The sequence below is a fragment of the Anser anser genome (genome assembly GCF_964211835.1).
Source record: "Anser anser genome assembly, chromosome: 6".
NCBI classification, from domain to species: Eukaryota; Metazoa; Chordata; class Aves; order Anseriformes; family Anatidae; genus Anser; species Anser anser.
In genome coordinates this window covers 26,599,076-26,625,860 of record NC_139726.1, presented here as the reverse complement: position 1 = coordinate 26,625,860, position 26,785 = coordinate 26,599,076, and the positions used below count along the sequence as shown (strand labels likewise).

The 26,785-nt window shown below is 43.3% G+C and overlaps 2 protein-coding genes across 2 annotated transcripts in view; one reads left to right on the top strand and one right to left on the bottom strand.

Annotated features, from left to right (window-relative positions):
* PARD3B (par-3 family cell polarity regulator beta) overlaps positions 1-17,125 on the bottom strand; it is a 536,941-nt gene extending 519,816 nt beyond the window's left edge. Inside the window, exon 1 of the mRNA XM_083842794.1 lies at positions 16,992-17,125. The gene's annotated coding sequence lies outside the window, so the exon portion shown is untranslated. The remainder of the gene's footprint in view (positions 1-16,991) is intronic.
* A 669-nt stretch (positions 17,126-17,794) lies between these two features.
* RAPH1 (Ras association (RalGDS/AF-6) and pleckstrin homology domains 1) overlaps positions 17,795-26,785 on the top strand; it is a gene marked incomplete at its 5' end in the record, with an annotated part of 344,080 nt that continues 335,089 nt past the window's right edge. Inside the window, one exon of the mRNA XM_083842783.1 lies at positions 17,795-18,563. The remainder of the gene's footprint in view (positions 18,564-26,785) is intronic.

Sequence of the window (26,785 nt, the reverse complement as noted above, 5' to 3'; positions counted from 1 at the left end):
GAACAGTATGACAGAAGAATGTGTGGGCTACGAATAATAGTCAGTGAGTCTGGTTTGTCTGTCAAGAAAACTCTGAGACATCCATATTTTTGGATAAGCTTTTGCACAGCAGGAGCTGCCTGTGTGTGTTTATTGTTAATTGAACTCAGCACTAAAGGAATTGCTTCTGTCTCATTAAATGCGTTATCCTCCATGCAATACTTTTCTTTTGGTTGTTTTTAGAGGAGAGGGGAGCAGGCAGTAAACAAAGTGTGCTGTATTATCATTTTTTCCCCAGTTTGTAATCTTATGAGAAAGAACGTGTAGCTGCCCAATCTCCTAAATTACACTCCTATAGGGTGGCTTTGCTGTCGCTGTCAGGAATATTGTAGCAAGTACTCAAAGAATCTCAAATTAGTGGGATTTGAGCTAGGATTCTGCAGTAAAACAGGAATTATTAGAAAAGAAACTCTGCGCAGTGATTAGCATATTTTCTTTTGTGCCGTCAAAGCTGCTTTTCCACCTTCCTGTGAGGAGCTGAAGGTGAAGTCCTTCATGGGGGCCTGTAGTCAGGATCTACACACCTTTAACAGCTTGCAAGACTAATAGATCGCCAGAAGCTTTGGAGCTCAAGCATGTATTTGGTCGTGATTATTTTCAATTAACAATGTTTTTGCTTCCACTAGCTCTATGCTAGTTTGCTCAGCATCTACATTCACAGGGTCTCTCTAGCAACAGGTTCCTTGGTCTCAGTGCTTTCATTGCATCGGATTACCTCAGGTCAGCTGCTCCACGTAACTGCTCTCCGGCAATGTCTTGTTCCCTTATGGTTCGGCTGAGGTAATTTACTCTTCTTTCAGAGCAGAGTATGTGACCTCAAATGACACTACAATTACCAAGCGATAAGATCTTGCAGACAGGCGCTTACTCTGGAATAGCTGATAGATGGTAACACACCTGTGTGGCTCTTGCAGGGGCTCAGCAGAGCCCACAACTGCAGAGCGATCTGCGCTTTCCAGGCAAGGGGGTGGTACGGGCCTGTGAGGTGGAGACAGCGGGCAGGTGGCTGGGCATAAGGAATTAGAGAGGCCTTGAAGCTGGGCAACAGACAAATTGCTTCTAAAGCATTTATTAAATTTCTTTTATGGGCACTGAAGCAAGGTTTTATCACTTCCTGCACTGCATGTTTAAAGGTAGTGGCTGATACACCACGATACAGGCTTAGCTGCAGATTTAGAAGAGCTTTCCTCATTTCTACACCACAGCTGTCTGCCCTATATCGAACAGCTCCTGGCAGCACCAGCCTGGTGTCCCTGCCTACAGCAGGGGGGTTGGAGTTAGGTGATCTTTAAGGTCCCTTCCAACCTGAGCCATTCTATGATTCTACTGAATGATGGTTAAAAGCAGGATTGTGCAGGATTTGTCTGCTTCCAGGGCTTTGGTTTCCCAAAGGAAAGCTTGCTTAAGCATCTCAGCCTAAATCATTAAGCCTAATGATAGTTATTGTTTCCATTGCCAGTTACTTCACTGACTATGCTTTTCCCCTCAGAAGACCTTTATTTTTACTTATATATACACACTTCATAGATGTCTTTATGCATAAATAAATCATATATAACATATGATATGTAATGTGTACACACATTTATTCCAAAGCATGGGTTATTTCACAGTGGCAAAGACACTTAAAGATACGACTATACTTGAAGATGCTGCTGTGATGCAGAGGTAACATTCTGTTGTTCCTTTTGACAGTCAGGAATAATTCCTGGTGTTAGTACCTTCTATTCCTGCCTGTTAATTGTGTTATGGTAACACTTAGCAGAGCAAGCTGAGATAGAGTCCTTGTTACAGTTAGTGCCGCAGAGACATCTAGCAAGACTGTCCTCACCCTGCAATGCAAACAGGGGTTGGCAGAGGACAGGGAAAGGAAGAGATTCATTAGTGTCACCGAGCAGGTGAACAAGAGTTAGAAACAACCCTCCCTGGGACAATGCATGCTCTACTGGAGCCGTAGATTACTGCTGCCACTGTGACACACACATCTTTTTGTACTCATTTGGTGGGGCACCCAGGAGCCACATCAAGGTGTTTTTTTTTTTTTTCCCCATTTGTTCCATTATTGCTTTCTGCAGTTGTTTGCCAGTGATTTATTGTCAGCAACTGTAAGACCCCATGTAAGGCCTGGACTCTAGGTTACATCAGCTGAGAACAAGGTGAAACGCTGCTGAGCACATGCCATGGAGCCGCCTGTAACAGAATCCCAGAAACACAGTGGGGAAGAGCTCTTGAGAACTCACAGCCAGCGCTGGGTCCACCAAGCCTCGCCTGCCCTGCCTCCTACTGAAGCACAACAGAGACTCCCGGACCCCTGCGTTCACCCCATCTGCACCATTTCTGCTGCACCATTCCTACTGTTAGACAATGTTTTTTGAGCCGTTACTGCTTGTCCTACCTACCTACCTACCTACCTACCCACTCACCTACCCTTTTTTGCCTTTCTAACTATTTTATCTGTTATCTTGACTCCCTTCAGTTTGTTCTTGTTTACCTTACAACTGCCATTTTCCCTTAAGTCCCTGATTTTAGCTCTCTGCTATTTCTCACCACCCTGCCCCGGAACAGTTCCAGCTGACCTCTTGCTAGTACAGCCTGGCTGTAAGCCGGGACTGAGGGAGGGAGTGGCAATCCTGTGATAGAGAAATGACTGATACCACATTTTGCTAAATGTGGGGGAAAAGGGAAGGAAATAAGAAGTAGGAGAAAGCTACCAGAGAGCTCTTGAAAGTACCATGTTTCAGGGTAATTTGCTGATATGAGGTCAGAGGACTTAGCACTGAGATGTGCAAAACAATGCACTTTGGAAAGAACTACTTAAACTACACCCTTGGCTGCAAACCCTCTGGGGAAAAAAATAAGAGATTTCAATGAAGACATCATTGCAATGTGCAGAGGTGCTAAAAGAGAAACAGCAAAAATGTCAGATTGTATGAAAGAGGGAAGAAGGAGAATACAGAACGTATTGAAGTAGGATTACATCGATTGGTGTTACAGCTCCAACTAACCTACGGCATTCAGTCTTGGTTGCTTCATTTCTAAATGGCCATTGCAGAGAGCATGCCAGACAAGAGCCTAAGAAAACTACTAGACACAGCATGGAGGAATGAGAGACTGTATGCCAGATGAAGTTAAAAAAGAGTATGATGACTTAATTTGAAAAGTGCAAAGTAATAGAAAAGATAAGAGACACAAGATAATGAATTCCATTCTGTCCCATGGCCTAAATGCAAGTCAGCTCTTGATGAAATCAAAAGGCACAGATTTAATATGGATCAAAAGAAATTTTGTTTTGAGTGCAGCACAAGGGCCAGATATCTTGGCCTGACTTTTGTGTGCCTGGCACAATTCAATGCAAGACAGAAATACTGCAGCATTTTTGAGCTACTTCTGTTCCTCTCTGATAAGAGGACCATTGCTTTGCGTCCTGGGCCAGGCCTGCTGCTGTGGGTGCAGACTTAAAAGGGTTGCTCGGCTGGCTGTACACCCGCACAGCTCAGGACTGCCCTTGCTGACCACTCCAGCACTTCTGCTTCAAAAGTACTTCATTTTTCCTTAACTCGTGCTGCAGACACTCCTGCTTTGCAGCATCACTCCCTGTCACATTTGCAGTGCACTTTCCTAGCCTTAGGTTTCTCGCACTCTCAAATGCATCTGAGCTAGCAGTTGCCGATGTCAGTTGAGTAAACAGATCTTTCAGGAGGAGTGCTTTTTCACATCGTGTTTTGTGTAGCTAGATAAACAGCATTTTTCACCTTTTGTTATTGTCTGAACAGTGTAAGCACAAATATTGCTGAGGATCACAATGCCTGATGTATCTTGGGAATACATTATCCACCAAGAGTAAAGCAGAGGTAGAAGGGAGAAAAAAAATCTTAATAGTTACATCTCTTACTTATTTCATAACTTAGCAAATCTGTCTCCATATGAGATAACCTACGTAGCTCTGTGTGGCCACTGTCTCCAGTTATCTTGATTAAGATAATATGGCTGGTACCAGGAATATGCCAGCAGCTTTGAAAAAAAGCTGAGGGCAGGGAAACAAAACTTGAGACTACACTAGTTCAAAGGAGAAGAGAATTAAAATCAAGAAGAATTTGGTGGACTTCCTTGAAATGTCTCCATTTGCATTTACACTGCTGTAATAATTTGGTGGTTGTTTGAAGCTTCTCTTCTATCAAACATTTCCTTCTGTCAGCTTGGGAGCACCTCTCTAAAGCTACCTGATTGGTCTTTGGCTCTTAGGTTTTAATTAGACACGGGAAAGGATTCTCTTAATTAGGGCTCCTGATTGAAGGAGATCTAGGAGCATTCCATGATTGTTGAAAGAGAGGAGGATTAGCAGGGAATTAACTCCCTGTGTTCTGGTTTCTGGCTGCCTACGGTAGCCTGCCAGAATTCAGTGTTAATTGCTTCACGAACAGAAGGGACAGCACAGCACCGTCTGGCAGTGGAAAGCAGGCACTGGGCCTTCCTTGTGCATCCTGGCGGTCTCTTCGGAGACAGGAACAGAGCCTTCATTATCACAGCACTGCTGATCCTGTCACCATGCCCGTACCAGTACCCAGAAGTTATGGGGCAGTAAGCAAGAGTGTGTATTTGAACGGCACGAGCAAAGCTGCACCAGTGCGTGCAATGAGACGAGGGCTGAGACCTCACACAGAAGCACACACTGTCCCTCAAGTAGGGGACTTAGTGCAAAATAGGTCCTAAGCACTAAATTTCCAGTCATGTAGGTAGTATACCCATACAGAGCCCTGTCTTTGTTGATGGGTGGCAAAGGGCAGCTGGGGAATTCCTGCAGGGAAGCCCGTGTGCCAGCTGGCAGAGTGGCCGGGCTAGGACGAGGCTGGACAGCTTCATGGGTGTGTTTTTTTCTTACCTCTAGGCTTTCTACTCTGCACGTAAGACTACTTCTGTGAGGCTCAAGGGAAGCAAGTGAGATGCAGAATGAGGAATGCTGGGTTTCTTTACCAAGAAAGATGAAGACTGTTGATAAATCTGAAGACTTTAGTGGCACAGGGAAGAAAGAGATTTAGTCAAAGAAAATACCAGGTATTTGAGGAACTGTCTGCATTCAGATGATCATATCTGCTAGGAAGTCAGTAACCTGACAGAGCCTTATTTAATTCCTTGGAGAGAGGAAAGAGGTTAAATTCTGTATTGTCAGAAACACAGACTTAGGCCTTAGAAATGCACTTCACAGAGGTAACAGTATTTCTGAGAAAGAGTAATTTGAAATGGTCATCCTCCAGGAACTTGGGTTCTATTCAGCTAGAAAATTTGAAGCATTTGAAGGAAAAAGCATTTGAAGGAAAAACAGAAAAAGTGCAACACCACAGACTGAATGGAGTTCTGGCCTTGATAGACAGTGGGACTACTCCAATAAATGGGATATAGAACAAGGTTATAAAGAGGACATGGCTATAACAGTAACTGAGGTTAAGCAATAAAACAATGCAAGCACCAAAATTAGATTTTACATCTGCACATAGTTGGTAGAAGAGAGATGTAAGTCTGTATGTAAATGTTGGTAGATAAAATACTTTTCAGGATGGTGTGACAGACTTTCTGCCTATAAAACTCAATTTTGAAGTGATTTTGAAATCACTTTAATTGAAGTTATTAAGTTTTCAAAGATACACAAAATCAAGCTGGCGCTGTTTTTTTATGTCATTCAGCCAGCCCAGCTCCAAAAATCTCAGTGCACTTTGTAACCCAGCCTCCATAATTGTTTACGATGGAGTGAGGTGATTTCATGGGCCTCACAAATCAAAATGCAGTGGCAGAACTGGGACCATGGCAGAAGAATTAAAACTCTCAGCACTCCTTATTCTTGCCACTACATCAAACTCCTGCTTCCACACTTCAGCACAGTACAGCCGTCATTAGGAAAAACCACTTTAAACAAACAGATGAAGTGCACATAATATTTTTACTCCTCAAAATCTGGAATACTATATGCCATTAACACTGAGTCATTGAAATTGCTCCAAAATGAAATATTACAGTGTGTTGTGCCAATGCCTTAAAAGTCTTTGTGTTAAGGCTTCAACAAGAGAAACCAAAACAAAACTCCAAACCTGAAATTTCCAGTCCAGGCATCACATTTCAGTCCTAGTGCATGGGAAATATCAAAGCATTATGAGCCATCATGTCCACACAGAGAGGCAGATAAAAGTCTAAAGCCGAAAAGATCAGACTGCAAATAGGATACACATTTAACTGAAGATAATTAACCACTGGAACAGATGGTAAAGGGATGTGGTAAATTAATCGCCTACAGTCTTTAAATCAAGATTGGATGTCCTTCCTTCTAAAAGAGATGGCACGGTTCAGCTATAAATTACTGGGCTTGATGGTGGTATCACTGGGTGATATGCTCTGGACTGTGTCGTATGCAGGAGGTCAGAGTTTATGAGCATAATGATCCATCCCTCCAGACCTTGCTATCCATGAATCCATTATGTTAGCTTGAAAAGTTTTATAGTTTAACGAAGCAGTTACAGACTGTTAGGTTCACAGTGTGCGGCTTTAGAAGTTTCTAAATACTCTTTCATTCTGTGTTGTAAAGGGTCTGAATTAATCTTGTTAATATTGTTTAAAAGCATGCAATTATAAAATGTGAACATGCTTTGTTTTTAACACATTTATTGCTGTACCTCACTAAAACAAATCATGATCTTGAGACACACATAGATTGCGTATTCCCTGATGTGTTCGTTGCCCCAGCTGTTGGGTGGGTAGGTGATAGAAAATTTCCTTCTCTACCTCTTTCTGTCCCTCTCTTGGGCAATGTGAAGGACGTGGTGTATGCCAGGGTAAATATGGGCGCAACACACTGGCATGTCTCCACTTCTGAGTGCTTGAAGAGAAGTTCTGAGGCAGAGGCCTACTCAATCATTCATGGCCACGGCTTGCACAGTCACTGAGATGAAGGCTGGCAAAGCTCTCCAGCTTAGTCTTCTGCTTCTATCTTGGGTGGGATCTTTGCTTTTGTGATGGAATTCAGACCTCTTTTTACATCTGTAACATCAAAACTCTGGTACCAATGGTGTCATCACGGAAGCGACTTAAATATCACGAAGCCAAAAGTGCATGAGATAGAGGTCAGTTTGTGCTTTTGGGTGTGCTCACCCCACACTGCTTCCATGCACTTGGCTGAAATCTTGATTCCCACAGTGAGACTGCTGGGGCAGTTTCCTAACTCTGAGTTGGGAGGAGGAGTTGACGGGATCAAGAGAAGAGCTGTAACGTGGCTTTACTAGAAGGCTAAGGGATGACAGAAGGGGAAGAGTAGGCCTAGAGACCATTAGGTGGTCTGTCTGTGTCGTGGGGCAGAATCCTTAAAGGAACGATCTGGAAATACAAATAAGATGATGTGGCACTAGGATGTAACCAGGCTGCAATTCTGAATATTACTTTCTGCCAACCAAACCTCACCCCCTCAGTTTTACTTGCTTACAACAGCCTCTACTTCCTGCCCTGAACTGCTGTGTTGTGGTGCTGGGCATCTCCATATGGTTGCTGAATTTCAAAACGTACCCATCTGTGCTGATGCAACAGACATATTTTGTAAAATATTTCAAGAGCATTCCTTAATACATTTCAGTGTTTAAGATCCCAAAGCATTCTCTGAGAGTTATATATAGAAAAATCTGTGTTCTTCTCTCTTGTTACAGGACAAGGTTATCAAGATTAATGATGTTGAGGGTCTCTGGTTCTCAACATTCAACTTTTCAATTAAGAGACACTTGAAGAGGTACTCAAAGAGAGACTTCTGAGCCCTTTTTGAGTCTTAAACTGAGCACCCCACAGTAGAAACACCCCAAAATTATAATTTGCTTCTTGGTCCTAGTGAATTTTCATTATAATTCTATGCACATGCTAACATCTTTTGTGATTATGAGAAACAGCCTTGCGTGGCTAAAAGGCAGTTTTTCATCAAGCACCAGGGAAATAACATTTTGAATAGCTAGCCCCTAATGCTGTTTAAATTAAACCAGTTTCTCTTCTCTCCTTTCTCTTAATTCTGATTGACCCTCTGTACTCATTTGAACTACATTCTTCTTGTATGTTTTGTCATTTATGCTCCAAGTTTATAGTCCCCTGGTTAGATAACCATAAACATTCAGCTCCTCTCATATATAACCAAGATTAAAGCTGTGTATATAAACGTGGCAGCGAAGCGGTATTTTTGCCCACTCTTGGATTGTAGATATATTTCTTCAGTAATGACTGAACAATAATTCATCATTTTCACTTTTTCGATCCCCACATAAATATGTAAACTAAAACCACAACAAATATTTGTGCTGGCAGTTGGCTATTGTACTTAACCCTCTGAGAAACCTGTTTGTACCTGTGAACAAATGTAGCTGCTGATTCCTTCCACGTACAAGTGATTGCTTCATTTGCACTGCAATTAGGAGCTGTACAATTGCAGTGCAAAGCACTCGGACAGAAATGCCATTGAAGCAACTTCCCTCCATAGCATACTGTATAGCATCCCCAATCTCTTGCTTAGGTATACAGTAATCTAATCTGCCCTGTACTACTTCAAACTCATTTATTTCTGAATCCCACGCATAGTCCTGTACACGCAGGTGTGTTCAGCTTTGTGGCAGATCCCACCGGTGTGCCCAGGCCAAGCTGTGGACACGTGGAATCACTGACTGCAGGTGATGCGTGGGTGTGCTGTAAAGGATGCTTGCTGCTGTATTTGAGCTCCCTGCACACCAACTGAAAACACCCAACTGCTGACTGAGAATAAACTCGGGATAATCTGACTTGAGACTTTCTGCTCACTTTCCCCTAGTCCTCTCCTTCCACTCTCTCTCACAAGAATTCCTCAGTAAGCTCTATTGTCTTCTCATCCACTTCAGACCCTAACAAGATGCTTCTCACCCATAAAAACAAGTCACTGTGTCACTCGCCCCGCTTTAAAGTGCTTTATGCAGCGCTCCTGTTGCGTACTGCACATTATCTGCCTTTCACATTCCCTGCTGCACCTGCGGCTCTCTGTCCCCAGCACCCAGCCAGATGGGAATCCGTATCCATCGCTCACACACACACACACACACAAACTTGCATGCATAGATTCAGACAGTTTCACCCCAAAGCTCTCCCCTTTAAGTTAGGTTACATGTCTGGGGGGGGAGGCAGCCTCATGTTCTCTGTTTTCACCCCCTCAGAACCCTTTTTAAAATTCAGTACTCAAAACAACAACAAAAAAGACTGAAGCTAATCTCTATTTCATATAATTTTGGGGCACAGACTTGTAGTCTGCTGAACGACCTTGGGTGGCCTATCTCTTCTTCCTATAGAGCTCTTTCTTCCTATAAATATGAATAAACTATAACTCTGGCTGCTAAAAAGGAAATAAATTTTATGAATATACTGGTGTTGCAAGCTAGGATGTATAGTGAGAGGTAGTATTTTGTACTGAATCAATTAGTGTAGTTATCAAAAAAAGAAAAGACAAGATGATGGACATAAAATCTTTTTCTGAATGTGCAGGAACCTGACCTGTGTTTGAGCCAAAATTCCCTCTGCAGTCAGTATTTTAAGGTGTTAATTCTCCAGCTCCACAATGCGGTATTAGCCTCAGCAGGAACTGGTTAATTTTAGTGGCTGGAAGTTGTTATTAAGAGATAAATGCAGATCAGAGGGAAAGGCCCTCTTAAAGGGAAAAAAAAAAAAAAAAGAAAATAGAGGATGGAGCAGTAATTGGGTCCAACCACAGCGCTCTGGCAGGAGGAAGCAGTTTTCCTTCTAAGTCAAGTCAATAGTGAGGTGATCAACTAACAAATAACAAAATCACTGCAGAAAAGCCAACTTTTCATCTTCTTGCCAGCCTCCTGTGAACATGGGAGGTCTATGGGATGCACAGAGCCTTTGATTTATTCACACAGGGGGCATGATTAGAATTAAATTCACTTCGAGGAATTTGTCTTGCTTCCTCCTCCATCTCTGTGCTGCTTCTCAGAACCATCTCCTGACTGCTCTTCCCACTGTTTGCAGGAGCTGGACGTTTCTCAAATGACTACAAAAACTGGCAAGCAGCATGTTCCCTCTAGCAAAGTACTTCAGGTCTGTCCCACAAGCAGTGCTCAGGGCTGCAAAGACTCCAGAGCCGTGCATAATGCAGTGCTCACCATGTGCCTTTTGGTCCTGATGGAGAATCTGGCTTTTTTGTGTTAAAGGATGACACCAGACAATGGAAGGCCACTTCCTGAAACCAGTCCACAGGCACCTCCGAGCAAGACCAGAATGCATGGTCTAATCAAATTCAAAAGACGGATGAAGGTGGAGGCCAAAAAACCACCCGACTCCTTTAATCTCAAACCCATCTTGGCACTTGGGTAGTGCCAGATGTAGGTTCAAGACCTTAAGGCTACTTTGTTTTACAGTCTGTCTGAAAGAAAATGAAGGACGAGTTCCTAAGGATGCTTTGGCCCATGTTTAACTCTTGCTCATGCACCTTGAAGGTCAAAGGTCCTCCAGGTCAGGGTTTAAAGAATGTGTTTTTTAGGGAATTATTGTCTAGTATTATATAAAACACACTTGTCTAAATGGAAGAAAAAAAAAAAAAGAAAATATTCGCTTACAGTATGGTCCTGGATGCATGGAAAAATCCTTTTAAGTTTAGAGTGAGAAAACAGCCCTCTCCTCCACTGCAATTAATAACTGCCAGATCTGAATTACAGCAGCGTGGTCCAGCAAGTACTGGGCTTTGCTGTCCATCAAATTTTATTCCTCACTTTGTCATGAATCACTGCTATGAGATAATCATAGTTCATTTCCACATTTCTGTTTTTCTTCTCACTCAAGATTTCGGGAGCTGAGAATCTCTCTTATTAGATGGCTGGAACAAACTTAGACTAGGAGGTGGGAAGCTTTGCTGAAGGTCTCTACTTGCTATTGTCATATGAGCAAATGCTGTTAAGCAGCACAGCAGCTGTTTGACCTGGATTTGGGAAAAGGACTAATGGGAACCGCATCCTTACATTTTGCTCCTAACTGGCTAGGGAAAAAGAACATGTATGAAATATCTGAACTTAAAGGGTTGTATGTGAAAGACAGCCCCGTAACCTGAGACTTGGGATAGCTACAGTTGATGAGCTACACTAACACACACTTTTTACGTTACTTGGGCTGAGTTGGTTAATAAGCTTTAAAATGAGGACATTGGCATTTACACATCTTATGGTGCTGCTAAGAGTATAATTCACTAAAGGCTTGAGGTACCAGAAGCTGTGCTGCCCAGAAGCTGTGGTAGCAGACGTGTCAGCTCAATGTCTACAGCACACACATCCATAGCAGGCTCTGTTACACAGCTCTGTGCTCATTCTGGGAGCACAGAGTAAATCTGTAAAAGGAGGTAAGGACAGGGCTCACAACTGCAGTATTTTTGGGTATTCAAAACCCACCCAAGAGATTTTTACATCATTCCATTTTGGGGCCACTGTCTTTATATGTTGTGCATGCACAGGGAGGGAGAAAGCGAGGGCAGTCAGCTGCTATACGAAACGTAAGTCTAGGTTCTGCCTCCATTTCAAATTACTGCATCAAGGTGGCACCCTTGCAGGAAAGCAATATATTATAAGTATTTTTCTCTCTGACCTCAGATTGCTCAGGACAACACTGGAGCATTGTGTATGGAGTAAACAATATATATTAAAGTCCCTTGCATTATTCTCCTTCTGCTGGGCGGAAATGTTTGTGTATGTGAGCAAGTGTTATTTTTTAAGAGACAGGGAAACAAAAAATCCCAAAGTGTCTTTGCAGCTTTCTCTTTAGACTTCTGAATAATTGGGACCCTTATATATTTTCCCCCTGTGTAATACCCCAAGATGCAACTCCCTCTGGGAGTTCCCTAATCTGTGTATCAGTGGCAATCCTATAATCCCATATAATTGTATTAGTCTCAATAGCAGATTAGCTCCGAGTGCCCCTACAGACAAGGAGCTGTCAGCTCTGCTATTGTTTTCCTCTTAATGTAATTCTAGGCAGCAAAGGAGAAAAGCAGCTGAGAGCCCTCTGTCTCACATTACAGCCCACAGTTTCTAAACCAATTAAGAAAAAGGGATTTACAGTCAACTGGATTAGGGGCTCTGTTTATATTATCCCATATTTCTTTTTATAATACCTTCCATTTTCTATCTAGCCTTGTAATCAACTACCCTTTCCTCTGCCTTTTGAAACACCCATCCGTGTCCTTACCTATCCATTTACCAATCCATCTCACATGTAGGATTTCAGCCATCTGTCTGGTTAACTTCACCAGCCTGCTTTATTGCATATTTGTTTAGAGGACACATGGCGTATGAAGCATACCAAGTAATGCTGAGATTAAAAACGATGGCTGGTATCAGATCAGTTTCAGAATGATCTCACTAATACAAGTGCATTTTTGAGACAGTGTTTGGGCAAATCTCCCTGTTCCGCTAGCTAAAACATTTTACCACCATCCTTATCAGGGGCAAGTAATGTTGGTATGTAAAGAGCAAGATAGTCATCATTTTTAGGCAGGGAAATGGTACTCATAAAATCCTGCAACACTCACTGAGGAAAAGGTAAAATGAGGCTCTGGCAGCACTGTGTTAATAAGACAAAAAATCATCTTGCTAGTTTGCTCCTTGTTATGATCACCTTATTAGTAGACCAAAGATAGAATCTGATACATTTTTCTCATGGAGACATCCCTTTTGCTTTGACAAGAGGTAATGACTGCTGGAGGATGTGGGCTAAAATACCACTTCACCTGAGGACAGGCATCACTAACTGGGAGGCTGAGAGCTGGTCACCACTGCGGTTTGTGCTTTTAAAAATACATACAAAAAGGCATGCATCAGCTACCAATAGTAATTGTTTGCTTTTATTAGATCAAAATAAATCAATAAAATAAAGTTAGCACAACCCATATTGCACAGAATGTCTCTGTTATCATCCTGCAAAGTAAATTACCTTGCATTTCCTTGGATTCCTAATTCAGCATAAATTCCCACTAAGGGATATTAACACATTCAGGTGACTGTCATTTTATGTGCCTTCCTAGAAGGAAGCAGCCCAGCGAACATCTTTCTTTATGGTTCGTTCTTATGATAAAATTAGTTTGGGGCTGTCGTTTCTCTGAATGGAGAATCTTTTCCTATTGAATTCCATTTCTCAAAAATATTTTCCCAATCAGCTCAATATTTAAACAGGTTTAAGTTTTAAATCTCACTGTACAAATCCACTTAGATTTTTAAATTACAGTAATACTTCACCAGGTTTCACTTTTAAGGCAATGTAATATGTATAATTCATTCCATGAATCTTAGATAAGGTGGATATTCTGATACAGTACAATTTGCTGCCTCGCAATGAAGCTTTACAGCGAAGGTGAGTTCTTCCACTTCAGGCTGTAGCTCTATTATAAATGGCTTTAAAGGAAATAAGAATGAAAAATGAGAAATGAAGTGTTCCAGTAGCTGGAGAGCTCCACAACCAATGGCTCTTTTAGCACTTGTGCTTGTTCCTGGAGTGCTTACGGCAAAGTACTGCTCCACCTCACAGTTTCCTTTGGGCAAGGAGAGTCTCATCGAATGAGTCACCTTCATTATATCTTTGAACCTTATGTGTACAGAGGAAAGCTCAGGGAAAAGGATAAATGACTGATACTGTGAAAAGATTAGATGATGGCCAGAATATTAAAGCAGATAGGTAAAAATTTTCAAAACCAATTATTAGTTTTCAGTACTTGAACTTTTGGGACCCAAATGTAATGCATTTTAAGGCGGTCCTGTTTTTCAGTTTAGTATTACTTGATCCTAATGCCACCATCCAAAACCAGGAAGAAAAACACAGAGGTGCTTGAGATCCAACTAAGCACATGAACTAACTTTATGCAGACACCCTAGGCCTAGCTCCTGTAACAGTACCTGCTCCAGCTCTTTCCTGATTGTTGCTGCAACACTGATCCCAGTGAATACCATTAGAGGGTTTGCCAACGCTTCCCAGTATTCCAGTAACAAGAAGTGCTTGTGACCCTTTTTGATAAGCTGTCAGCAAGGAAAATTACTCAAGCTGGGCACCTAAAAATGGAGATACCCCAAATAACAAATTAATCTTGACCCTGAACCAGCTGGGTGCTGCTTGTATGACAGCAGTTGATTCAGGAGCCAGATGGCAAATGAACCTTATACTGTTATATGATGATGGAAAATCATTCAGGATCCAGATGGAGCTGGATTGCCAGTTTGACAGTCTTAATGCAGGCTTCTTAGTGCCTATTTTCCAACAGTAGCACAGTATCTCCAGTGCTCAGAAAGACTTCTGCAGGAGTACTGGTATATTCAAGGATGACCTAAGGATGTAAGGTGTCAGTAATAAGGTGGACAGTTGCCAACACCCAAGCATTATGCATGTTGTCAAGCCTTGGTTCTGGCCTGCCCTGTCAAAACCAGAGCTATTAAAACCAGCAGTGGTGCTAGCTACATTTTTGCTGGTAAACATTCCCAAGATTTATTATCGTAGACACAAGTTGTGAGCATAGCTTCTAAAGCTTTCAGGCAGTAGCAATCTGGAAAAATTGATGTTTACACAGAAATCCTGTACCGTTCATAATTTGAAGATGCTGCTGCCATGGTGCATTTCTGTCAGCTTGCCCAGAATCAAATCTCTTAGTGATAACCACAGAGGAACAGGAACATCCAACTCATCATGTGGAGGTGGAATCAATTGAATACAAAAATACTTAGTTAGCAAAGAAAGGATGGATACTGGAGGGATTATTAAAGAGATTTTCTGTATCCACCTTCAAAGATATTACTGGAAACACTGCTTCATTTCTATACTACACTCCTTTTTTTAAACGATGACCACTTGACATTTTCCAGAATCTGTCATCTGCTTGTAAAATTTTGGATCTTACTTTGTTTTTCTTGAAAGGTTTGTGTAGAAAAAAACATTTGTGATATGTTGACATTACAACAGGTGTGACCAACAATCTAAACAACAGCCAAGGGCCATTTACTCCAAGCATACAAGAGACCAAGGTATGATTTTTAAAAGCTAATTTTCAGCTTTGCTTTTTTTATATAATGAAGGACTAAGAAGCTGTAATCAGAAATATCAGGACTGGCAGCTCTGGTTTCCTCTAGTTTTGCAGAAAGCCTTGCAGCATGTTTATCATTGCACCTATACTTATGCACTAAAAGTCAGTGTTTTTTATAGGAAAAAAAATGCAAATAGTTCCAAATAGGCTGAAAGTAAACTGCAGCATCTGCTCACTGCTCAATTTCCAGTCTTGTGTTTTTTATGTGATTTTGATAACTTCAGTAATCTTACAGTTTTCCTGGGATGACAGTATTGTAAATTTAACCTATCAAAAAAACTGTCATTGGAGGTAGGGATACTCTTTAAAGAAAGCAAACATGTTTTCAGACCCTTCTCCTGTATTGTAGGAAAGAACACACAGCTATATCTGTGCATTTTGTCTCAGTCCTGAGAAATATACTCTCAACTCATCTTCCACCTTGAGTAATGTTGCCAATACACTGATGCCTACTTCATAATATTCCTCCTTGCATTTACTGTACCTGTTCTCCTGACTGCAATGTTTTTCCAGACAGCATTTAAACTTTTTTAACATACATAAATTACATTTTATACCTTAGACTCAACAGTTACTATAAAATCTGTAGGTAATAAAAAAATAGGCAACCATAAAAGTAGATTTTTTACCTTGATTGTGATTTAGTTATAGCTTGGGTTTATGATTAATCTTGTATAGGTTGTAAAGCACATGGATTATATGGCACATGAACCCACAACAGACAGCACATAGCAGCAATCTAACACATATCACCAGAAACCATTTAGAAGTAAATTATTTCCTGTTAACTAGTAAATGTTACAAACACCCACCTTCTATGCAATTCTTGCTAGGTTTTTCAAGGCACACTGTGCAGTAATGTAGATTGGATTTGGGCAATGAAGGAATGTAAAAGTCTTTTTTTGAGCCAGGGGATCAAAATCTGAAGATGCACAGGAGATTCTGGTGTATGCTTTCAGATATGTTTTCTATCTACGTGATCCTAAAAATACTGCATTTGAGTTTGCAACACCCTATGCTAGTGCAAAAGGCTGAGAAAGTGCAATGGGCTGTGAAAAGATGAAGTTCTGTTGTCTAAATTCATAAAAGGCAGCAATGCAGGTGAGGAGCATGGGCAGAGAGAAGCTTGCCGGCTGCTTATACTGCCCTGGCTTTTAACTGGCTGTTTTGATGTGTCTGTGATAGAACAGATTTTAAACAATAAATGGAAACAAATTATATTCCTTACACTGATGTAAATAAAAGTACTATAAAATTAGGTTTCATGAATAGAAATGCTTCTTCTTTCCACTCAATACCATGATTTCCATTCTCTTAACTCTCTCCTTGTTTAAATCACTCAAATTACAAATGTGTTTATTACAGAGTTCTCTAATAGGTACGGACATGTATTGGCTAGCCTGTTATGTCAAGTAATCATAGATAATTTTCAGTTCTAACTCTCTTGCCCGAATCTATAGGTGTTCAGGTGTGCTTTAGTTTTACAGTTTTCCAAAAAATCCAGCCCACAAAGATATCTGGGCATGAGCTTGAACTACCAAAACCTGGATATTTTCAAGTTGTTGCTAATGTTGTTATTCCAGACCCTGTCTGCACTTGAGAGCCCAGTGAGATAACATGGGGCAGAGAGCCTGGGCATGCAAACCTTGTTTACTGTGATGTTTACTAACTTAAGAAGCAATAGCAAATTTGTGAATTTCTGTGAATTTCTCAGGTCTGTGCATTCATAGGACTCTTTCCCAGAATTGTTTCCCACTGCTGCATGTAAGATGATTTTCTGTCATTTCTCTTGTACTTAGGAGCTATCACAACCAGCCCAGGGTCTGAGGAGGCCACAGGGCCGGAGCAGACTTACCTGGCCTGCAGACTTCTGGCCACCTTCAGCTTTATCTTTTTGCATTCCTCAGAAAGCCATGTGTTGGCCATCAAGCTTTCAAGGAGGCACCAGCACCTGTCCTGTTTCAGCTGACTGCTTGCAGCACGGGGGTAATGGAGGATGAAGGCCACGTTCGGATGCAAAGCTGCAGGCCTCCCGCCATGCTGCAGGACTTGAGCAAGGCTGTCACGTCTCTGCACAGCACCGTGCAGCGCCCAAGGGCCTGCAGCAAGGCCCAGGCTTATGTCTGTGGTTGGACAAAGCGCTGTTGTGCTAAAGCCTCTTCTTTGCACGTTCATCACAGCTGCTGGGCTTTTCCCCAGTCCATGCCACCATTATGAGGCAGAGAGCAGTGACAGAACCCTGCTTGGAGCAGGCAGCACAGTCCCTTTAGTCACCACAGCAGCAGCACTGCGTTGAGCTCTTAACACAGCCCCCGCAGCTGCATCTTCCACACTGAGGATGGTTCCAGGTGCGCCGGGCCCTTCCTAACCCGGAGCTGCCCGCCTGCACCCTCTGCCGCCTTATTTGCTTCTTGCGGCCTGGGAGCACTGCCAGGGGCTCAGCTCCCGTCACGCGGGGAAGGGGCGCTATGACTGACCGCCCCCGCGGCCGCCCTAGGGGGCAGAGCCTCGAGCACCCCCTGACGGGGAGCGCCGGGCCGCTCGCTCGCCCGGCCCCGCTGCTGCCGGCCCGAGTTTTGCTTCAGCTGCTGGCGGCTCACAGGGGGCAGAGGCGCCCCGCACCTCACACGTCCCCCATCAAACCCCCCCAAGGGGTTTTCGGGAGGCGCCTGGCGCTACAGGCAGGTGGCTCTGCTGAGGGGATGGGCGCTGGTGCCCCGCTGAAGAGGTGCAACAGCCGCCAGCCGAGGAGGTGGCTGCCAGGGCCCCGCTGAAATGGGCGCGGCCGTGTTGAGGAGATGGATGCTAACGGCACTGTGGGGAAATGGCCACCAGCAGGCCCTGAGGAGATGGGCACTGCCCTGCTGGGGAAATGGCCACCAGCAGGCCCTGAGGAGATGGGCACTGCCCTGCTGAGGAAATGGCCGCCAGCAGGCGCTGAGGAGATGGGCACTGCCCTGCTGAGGAAATGGCCGCCAGCGAGCGCTGAGGAGATGGGCACTGCCCTGCTGAGGAAATGGCCGCCTGCGAGCGCTGAGGAGATGGGCACTGCCCTGCTGAGGAAATAGACGCTGTCTTGTTGAGGAGATGGATGCCACTGCCGCTATAGGAAAATGGCTGCTAGGGCCTGCTGTGGAGGTGGCTAACAGGGCCCTGCTGAGGAAATAGATGACAGCTCCCTTCTGAGGAGATGACCAGCAGTGCCCTCCTGAGATGGGCGCTGCCTTGTTGAGGAGATGGATGCCAATGGCCTGCTGGGGAGATGGGCTCCAGGGCCTACTGAGGAGATGGGTACTGCCCTGCTGAAGAAATGCTCCTCTAAGAGATGGCCATCAGGTCTCTGCTGAGGAAATGACTGCTAATGCCCCTCTGAGGAGATGGCCACCAGTGCCTGGCAGCCGATGGTGCAGTGGGAAGAAGACACCAGGTAACTCCAGGGTACTGCATGGCAGCCTTGCAGGGCTGCAGGGTGGTCCAAACACCAGTCTTCTTTGGGGTCCTTCATGAGTAAAGATGAGCCACATAAGCCCTTTTGGTTCATCATATTGACAAAAGAGGGAGTAGGTCCCTGGCTGTTGCTTTACTGTGGGTTTAAACTGTCCATTTCATACAGTATAAAACCTTCACGAAGTAAGGAAGGACTGTACAGAGAAAAGTCCTAGAGCCATCACACCCTATGTAAACAAGAAGGTGCCATTCACCAGCAAAGAAAAAGCCATGCTGTACTGAAATGCCTCCCAAGCCATGGCTGCTTTCTTCAGATTCTGATTTACAGGAAAAGGTTGAACTATTTGAAATAATTAACTTATTTAATGAATTGAGCTTCATACTCACTTTTCAAATTGTCATTGAATATGCTCGGAGTTTTGCAAACATACTTGCAATTATTTCAGAAGTGGCTGATAAGAGTTTTCACCCAATGCATTTCTCATTAATTGTTTGCTGCTCTGCTTGGAAAGCAGGCTGTTGTACCTGCATACCTTATTGCTCAAGTTTTCCAGTATTCCTCAGAATACTCAGAACTTGTTTTTAACTGGTTGCTTGAACAGTTCCTCCACAAACAACCACGTGAATACGATATATCCCTATACACACAGAGATGTTAGCCATGTTTGAGTGTTCTGAATATTTCTTTCTCTCTGGCTATAAACCAGCTAGTGTGAATATTTGCAGAATAATGGAAGAGGATCTGTTTGGAAGTGGAACTACCGTTAAAAATGAGCCATTTTGTTTTTATACAATTATTATTCCCTTTTCTCCTTCAGTTTACATTCAAGAAATGCAGGGGTATTAAATATTGGGCTGATGTGTGGTCATGCTCTATCAAAAAATAATATTTGCAATATTATATATATGTAATTCAGACATTCATCTGTGTGATAAAAATATTTTTCATAAATGTAATAACAATGGCTGCCTGAAGAGGCTGTGGAAGCTCCTTATGCTAGGACCATGAGGTCCTGGGCAGGGTTCAGTGGGAATGAAGGAGCATGGTAAAGATCCTATTGATTCTCCTCTACAGGAACAGGCAAATAGTGTCAATGTGTACATGACAAGTCATGCTGTCAGTTTATGGGGGCTGCTTTTTTCATTGCAATATGAAAAATTCCCAGAGTCTAGAGTCCTTCATTAACTGTGTGTTTGTATATATAAATAAGAAACAGATAATTCCTTTCTACCAAGTGTAGCTCCCAGAATGCAGATAAATTTTGCATATCCACTTCCTTTCCCAAACACTTTTTCTTTCAGAAATTAAAAGCATATGAATTCAAAAGTATCTCAGAGAAGCAGCCAAAAATCAGGTCATAGGCACGCTCAGATGGTGGAGTCTCTATTACCGCTGTTGTTTGAATTGAGGAGATAAAAATCTCATTGAGTGGCTTTGCATTCTCTGACTTCAAACAATGCTGTTAAAACAGAGCAGAATTCTTAAGATTCCTGAGAAAAGCAAGGAAGGTTGCTTCTCCTTCTTCTGCTTTAACTCTTCTCTTCAAAGTCCTGGAGTCTTTGGGGTGTGGTATCTTATTTTACTGGTTGCTTTATAATAAGGATAAAGGGGTTATGGTGTTGGAGTTAAATATCACTTAAGAACTTCAAAGCTGCTCCTTTGAGAGGAGGGTCTTTGACTTTACATCTGGGTGGAGGACACACATGGAAAGGGTTACCATGAGAAACAGTCTTTCCCAGCTGCTGCCTGTCTTAAATTACTGTAGCAGGAGCAGCCACAGTCACTCACTTATGCCAAACATTGTTTTTTGGCATATTTCAGCCTGCTCAGTTCCTTGCAGGAATTCCCACAAGAGTGGAAGGGATTTCCAGCTTGTTGAAACCTCTTTTTTAAACAATTCGAGATGGCTCTGGCTGTTTCTGTAGCTTAAGTCAAGACTGGAAAATGGAATCTTCCCAAGTCAACAGCCATGTAAAGTACAAAAAGGGCTTGCCTGAGCTTGTGTAAACAGTTGTCTCCACGCTTTGAGTAACTCCGTTTTTTGACGTGAGAGACCCCTGTCTTTTGCATTAGATGTCTGTATAGCTTAAATCACGTAGTAGCTGTGCTTTTGTCTTTTATGTATTGTTGTTGTTATTGTTATTCTGTCAGCAAATCATTTTAGGTTTTTCTTAACTTCAGCCTTTCTATTTTTCACAAACTCACTAGACAGGTAGGACAAAAAGAAAAGCCCGAGCCCAGCTCCTCCTCAGTCTAACAGCTTAGCAAGGAAAATGTGTTTTAATTATATTCAGCTCCTGCACAAAGGGCTTAGTCACTCAAAGTTAATAAGGCGTAATGGCTTCCCGCCCCACAGAGCGCTCAACCTGCCATGCAGCTCCTGCTCTGAGGCAGCCATGTGATGGACGGAGTCGGGAAAGGCAGCAGCAGGAACGGCTTTGAGGATAATTGTTAGCAGATCTGAGTGTCTTAGATTTCACTTTTTCATTTGAAAACAACCAAGGCCCCTTTAACAGCACTCAGGAAAATTTCTCAGAAGAGCGGACTCCTGCTCCCAACAATTACTAGCACCATGTCTTCATTATGTTAGCTGTAATGACAGTTACAGCTGCCTTTGATCTGTTGGTGCATGGCCTGGCCTGCTGTTATTCTGCAGGCGATGGCACCAGCATGCAGCTGGATGCCTGGGCAGGTAACAGTCTGCTCCGTGTTTCCCGTAGACTTGCTAGCCTAGTCTGGATTGAAATGTGAACTGCAGGAGACAGGTTCCTTCCAGTCCTTTAGGCTCTTGCTGTGGGGGGATGACAATGACAGCTCTTGCTGCCCCCTGCTAGCCTGGGACAGCCCAAGAAGAGGCCAGGTCAAGGAAGGTGCACAGCTGGCAGTTGCTCATGGCAACTGTAATCCCACAGTTTTGCTAGCTTGCAGTCCCCTGCAAAGCAAGGGCTCTCACTGCTGTTGGCTCCTGCTTTTGCTAAGAGAAAGTTGGGGGGGATGGAGATGTCTCTTACTGTGGGATGGCAAGAAATGAAGTAGGGACTGCAGAACAAGCTCTTCTAGTGCAACTGCTTGCTACCCCACTACCCGTGTAGACAGCAGCAATGGGAACAGTGAGCCCAGCTCCCCAGGATCTTCCTCTCCAGCTTAACTGTCCCAGTTTGCTCTCCTAAGAGCATCCTTTGGGTGAGAGGGTTTGCTTTCACCTGTATTGCAGGGAAGCCTTGAGCTGGCTCTCAATTCATCTGTTTGATGAGCTGGGTATGCTTCTAGGCTAGGCACTTGACCTGAAATCTAGTTAAATTGAAATGTCTAACCAGTCTCTCACTATTAATCCTGAAAGGAAACATGAGGAAGTTATTCTTGGAGTGGACAAGTCAGGGATTGCTGCAGGAAGTTGTTTTGGCTGGAATTCAGGAAGCCAGACTAGGTAAGCACAGAATCACAGAACAGTAGAATCATAGAATGCTTTGGGTTGAAAAGAGACCTTAAAGATCACCTCGTTACAGCCCCCAGTGAGGTCTCCCCAAAGCCTTCTCTTCCCCATGCTGAACATCCCCAGCTCTCTCAGCCTGTCTTCATAGGAGAGGTGCTCCAGCCCTCTGACCATCTTCGTGTCCCTCCTCTGGACCCGCTCTAACAGTCCCACATCCTTCTGGTGCTGGGGGCCCCAGCCCTGGATGCAGCAGTCCCAGTGGGGCCTCACGACGGCAGAGCAGAGTGGGAGAATCCCTTCCCTCCCTCTGCTGGCCACTCCTCTGGTGATGCAGTCCGGGATGCAGTTGGCCTTCTGGGCTGCAGGTGGGCAGAGCTGGCTCATGTCGAGCTTCTTGTCTACCAGAACCCCCAAATCTCTCTCTGCAGGGCTGCTCTCAATGAGTTGTTCTCCCAGTCTGTGTTCATGCTGGGATTGCCCTGACCCAAGTGCAGCACCTTGCACCTGGACTTGTGGAACCTCATTAGGTTCACGTGGGCCCACATCTCAAGCTTGTCCAGGTCCTTTTGGATGGCATCCCTTCCTTCTGTTGTATCAGCTGCACCACTCAGCTTGGTGTCATCTGCAAACTTGCTGAGGGTGTGCTCAATCCCACTGTCCGTCACTGATAGAGGTATTAAACAGCACTGGTCCCAGGACAGACCCAGGATAGGCCCAGAAGAAGAAATCTATGAACCGTCATGATGGAGGTACTGGAAATGGGTTAAAGATAAATCCTAGATAAGTTTATGCCTTTATTTTTTATTTTTTAATAAGTAAACTCTTTCTTGATTGTAGTAAATGCCTTTTTAGGTGATCAAAGGAATTATTTTAAAGGACACTGCTTACTCACAAAATTCATTATGGTAATGCTCCATCATACTTTGCCAAACTGTTCTCTCTTTGATCTGCTGCTGCGGCCTTTTGTCTGTTTCTGCAGTTAATCTACATTTTGTTGGTGTCAGGTGTTTTTAGGTTTCACATCTCTGTTTTATATCATAGTAGCCCTATGGAATTAGAGAATCTACTTTTAAAGTTGACTTCAGCTCAAGATTTTAAAAAATCATCCATGATGAAAACATAAGGAGCTCTTGATTCCTTATTGATAAGGACCTTTAATACTTTTCAATCCCATAGGACTACCTAGTAATCTTTGATTTCTGTAATTCCGTATGCCAGTCTCATACTTGAGCAGGGATTTATTTGTCTATTTTAATGGCTCTGACTTATTTTGATAGGGAGTGTTGTGGTAATTTGTTCTTGTCAAACAATTTGGGTCGTGTTATATGACATGTTCCATATGAGTCAAATTTGACAAAAGCCTTTTTCTTTAATATCTTCAAATTACAGCTTTTCATTGTCAGATCACTTTTGTTCTAATTTATTTTTAGTGGATGTTAGTACTTATGAATGGCAGTGAGATTGACAGCCCTAGACACTCCTGCCTACTATGAGAAGAGGACCTTGATAGCATAGACATTACTCAACAGACAGCTTGAAATATGATGCAATGACAAAAATCAATAAGATACTGTAATTCCTGGCCATGAACTGTACCCAAAGGACAGCTTAGGTCACAGAGGTGTGAGAGGAGTACTGTAGCTTTAAAGAAAGAAACAACTCTTTGTAAACTGACGAGATAAAATTTTAGTGAAGTGCATGCAACAGTCTAGAAATCTCCTGTAGTGTGGTTAGGGGTGTATTAACAGTTTTGTGTGAACAGCTTTTTCCTCAATAAATAGATAATGCATATATACAGTTAAGAGCGACTGCAGAGAAATAAGTCAATGAAGCGATACTAACAGGGTAATTGCAACCGAACACGAACTGTTTGGGGATGACAAAAGGACAGGATTTTAGAGCTGCAGTTTTCCAGGATGCTGGAAAATTAGCATCACCCTGGTAGCTCGTCTGAGAGGAGGGGTGATGCTAATTAGCATGGAAGTGTTATAATAGGAGTTCGCTTAAGAAGTAGCACATAAGCCATGAAGTAAAAATCCCACAATAATTTAGAGTTCAATATTTTTAGGGATACCAACAGCTAATACAATGGAGTTTCATTTTGAAAAGAGGGTGTCAAGCAGTAGGTGATACTGTTCTGGAAAAGACCCTATGGATAAGAGAAGGATCTGGCTAAAGACTCAAACTGACACAGAGGAACAAAACATGATGGCAGATGAAGGTGTGTTGGCAGACACAGAGCAGAACACGTGACTTCGCTTCTCCCTCTCACTGCAGTTTCCCCTCAGAATGGGTGACCAAAAATGATCGCAGAGTTCTACACTGAAACATGCCATTAATTTACAGAGTGGCATTAAAAAATATATCATTTTTTTCTCTTCTGTTTCTCATCCATCATTAGCATCTCTCCCTCCCCCCTCCCCCCCGAATGACCAGATGTTTTCCACTGAGATTATCTCAAAGATAACATACCTTTTTTGTTTCCAGAGTAGTTACAGCTAATTTAGGACCCAGCTGTCCAGTTAAACCTTCCAGGGCCCTAATGTGACAGAACCCAAATGTGTGTGAGGTTCAAATTCTTTCCTCCCATTTGCATCTAACTAATTTTAAAATGGCATCAGTGTTGGCTTATTGGAGTACAGGGATAGACTGCTTTGACTTTCACATTTAAGACCTCGTAAGGGGAGTTACTCCAATCTAAACACATCCATAAGTTCTATGAGTACTTTGACACCAGGAGGAGAGCTAGATGGTCTGGAAAATTACAGCTGGAGTAACATGGGAGAAGAGGAGGCTTTCTAGTAACTCTGCACCCCGCCTGGATGAGCTAATATTTTGGAACTACTTCAGTACTCTGGTAGACGAGGTTTATTTATGGCCAGACTGCATTTTGTGGTTTTGGAGGCATATTTATCTTCAGAAGCCTATGAACAGTTTTAGCTAGAAAAGGCTTGAAGCAGTGCTAGTTTAGATCTTTGTAATAAACCACATGAATGTCATGAAGCTGCTTCCTTCCCTTCCCTCCCTTTTTCCCGTATGAATTTTCAGTTGAGCTTTGTGCCCAGGGTTACACAACAGGCTTCAGCCACAGCTCAGTTCACGGGAGAGAGACATCACTAGCTTGTCACATTTTCCAGCCAAAACTATGCAGGCGATTGTGGCATGTTTTGCCAGTGTGATCTATAACAGGATCGCTTCTGATTACTAGACATTGGATTACCTATAAAGATAAAACCTGTAAGAAACAATAAATCAGGCTCTTCCAAGCCTTATAACAATATGGTTTTTGGAGTTATGTAATGTTGAGGGGAAGAATAGGTAGGTGGCATTTGAATGTGGCCTGCTCTTTTGCATGCCAGTAATATCCAGAGTGACTTCTTTGGGAAACAACTTCAGATACCTCCATCTGGTATTCGTGTTGTCCAGACTTCTACATGCATCCAGAGTGCAACGTACATGGTACTGTTTCCTAAGACAAACTGGGGAATCTTTTTTCATTTTCAGTAGGCCTGCTTATACCTGCAGGTGGTGAACAAAGATGCTAGAGGAAGAAAAACAACATACAAATCTTTTAGCAACATTTCAACAGATTTGGGAGAGTTGAGGGGGGCAGGAAAATCACAGGGATGATGGAGTGAAAGTGCTACCACGGAAGGCATACTCTACCTGAGACGGAGTTAGTGGTAAATGTGTGTTTTTAGGCATCAACACCAAAAGCCACAAGTTTATGTAGTGGTCACTCTTTCCCTTTGTCTGGCTCTAGGTCTGTAGAGTTGCTTAGCCACTAGGTTTACTGATTTAGTGAGCTTGTAAGTTGTTATTTGAAGCTGGGCCTTCGCATCCGTGGTGTTTGTCTTTGTGCTGGCACCCCTGGCTAACCCTGCTGGCGGAGCTGCTTTTGTGAGTGCTGCCTATCCCATTTCAGTCGAAAGGAGGGGCATGGTTATCGAAGGCATGCCATTTAAGCTGTAGTAGTTCACCTGGCTAGCTTTCACTCTAGTAGTTCAGGGCATGCTCATGTGAACAACTCAGTTGATCTCCTTAAGTAGTACTGCATTCCCCAGCTTGACAGGGAATGTGGTGGGGAAGTGCAAGTGGAAGAGTTAAATCCTGGCTGCCTTCCCTACTGTCCGCAAAGGACCTTTTTGATTGAGACTTATCCTTCACACACACCCCAATAATACTAGGAGATGGCAGGAGGCGGTGACATGAGGTGGTATTTTCACACACAGCCTGAATGTCTGCATGGTAGAGTCTCAGGGCTTCTTCATCCTGTTTCCAATCTGAGGCAGAAACTTCAAGTCTGAGCTTTTCTAAGCAAGGAGGTGTGTGCCTGCCCCATTTGGCTCCCTGGCAAGCCCCTGACTGCCGTATGCTGCTGCAGGCAGCTGTAGTGTTCCAGTGCTTCATCATTTTGTTGAAAGGGTAGGGGGTGGAACACTGGTAGTTTCATAGCATGCGTGCAGACTGTCTCCAGGATTAGTACTGACCCTCTTTATTGTTACCAGAAAAATTAAACTGATGAGACAGTCATACGTGGCAGGTTTCCAGCTGTCTGCTCTTCTTTGGATGGGATGGAGGGATTGCCCTTGGAGCGAAAGGGGGTTGGATACCTTCCAGAAGGGACAGAAAATCCTCTTGTGACCACTGTGGAACTGCAGATGAACCTACCTGCTTCTGAAAGAAGAAATTTACAGTAAATGCAGCAAAGCAGAGTGAGGGGAAATAAATCATAGATTATGGTGGAGGACATCCCCTTTCCTCTCCT